Consider the following 1400-nt stretch of genomic DNA (forward strand, 5'->3'; position numbering starts at 1 on the left):
TTTTTATATATATTTTTTTATATATATATATATATATATATATATATATATATATATATATATATATATATATATATACATATATATATGTATATGATTATCTTAGGATAACATTAATATTTTATAAAAAAAAAAAAAAAAAAAAAAATTAAGGTTATGTATAAAAACTATATAAATATAAATGTAAATATAAATATATATATAAGCATATAATGAATATGAAAATATATTTTGCTGGTTATATAAAATTAATATTATATATCATATACTTTTTTTTCCTTTTTTGCAAAATTTTTATTTGTTCTAAAATGTAGATATAAAAAATACAACATATTTATAATGAAATGACATCTATATGAATCTTTACAACTTAAATAAAATTTATTTAATATTTAATAGAATTTTACAATATAAATAAATATACACATATATATATATATATTATTTATATGTAGTCTATTTTTATTTTTTTTATTTTGGATGTGTATATAAAAAAGTGTGTGGCATATGAGGGTAAAGAAAAAATGGTACGATAAAAGCTACAAAATATTATAAAAAGGATATAAAAAAAAAAAGAAGAAAAAAGAAAATTGAATATGTTCCTCATTAAAAAATAAAATCTTAAAAATTATATGAATATAATTGTATATATATTAAAAGAAATACTATGTATAGAGAAAGAGAAAAAAAAAAAGAAAAAAAAAAAGTATCAGTTTATATTTATGTATGATTTTTTTTATTTTTTTGTTACGATAAAATTACAGTATGAATCTCTTATTATTAAATAAGTATAGGAGTGTAGCTTTTAATATTACACTAGGTCAGTTATAAAAATATCAACATTTGTGTATTTATATATATAATATATTTTATTATTTATATATTATATTAAATAATGTATCCATATATGTAAGAGAATAAAAACAAAGAGGCATATTAAAATAAAATAGCATAAAAAATAAAATGTTAATATTCATATGCAGGTGCATTAATTTTTATTAATTATTTATTTAGGTTAAATCTAGTATAGGGTTATCAAAAAAAGAAAAATAAAAAAAATATATATATATACTTTATTTAATTCATTGCATGTAATTTTTGTGTCCACATAAAATATTTAATTAAAGAAATTAATAAACAATAATAATGTAGAGAAAATATTTAATGGGAAAAAAAATAAATGTACGAATTAACATATCAAATTATATATATATATATATATATTTGTTTATATTTATAAACACATATAGATATAAGCATATATCATTTTGGTGTTATATATTATGATATATATGTAATAACTTCCATTGTTTAATAATATATTAATTTTTGTACTTAATTATATGTTTTTTTTAGAGATTTTTTATTGATCCCTTTTTTTTTTTTTTTTTTTTTTTTTT

The sequence above is a fragment of the Plasmodium reichenowi genome, chromosome 11, assembly GCF_001601855.1.
Source record: "Plasmodium reichenowi strain SY57 chromosome 11, whole genome shotgun sequence".
Lineage (NCBI taxonomy): Eukaryota > Apicomplexa > Aconoidasida > Haemosporida > Plasmodiidae > Plasmodium > Plasmodium reichenowi.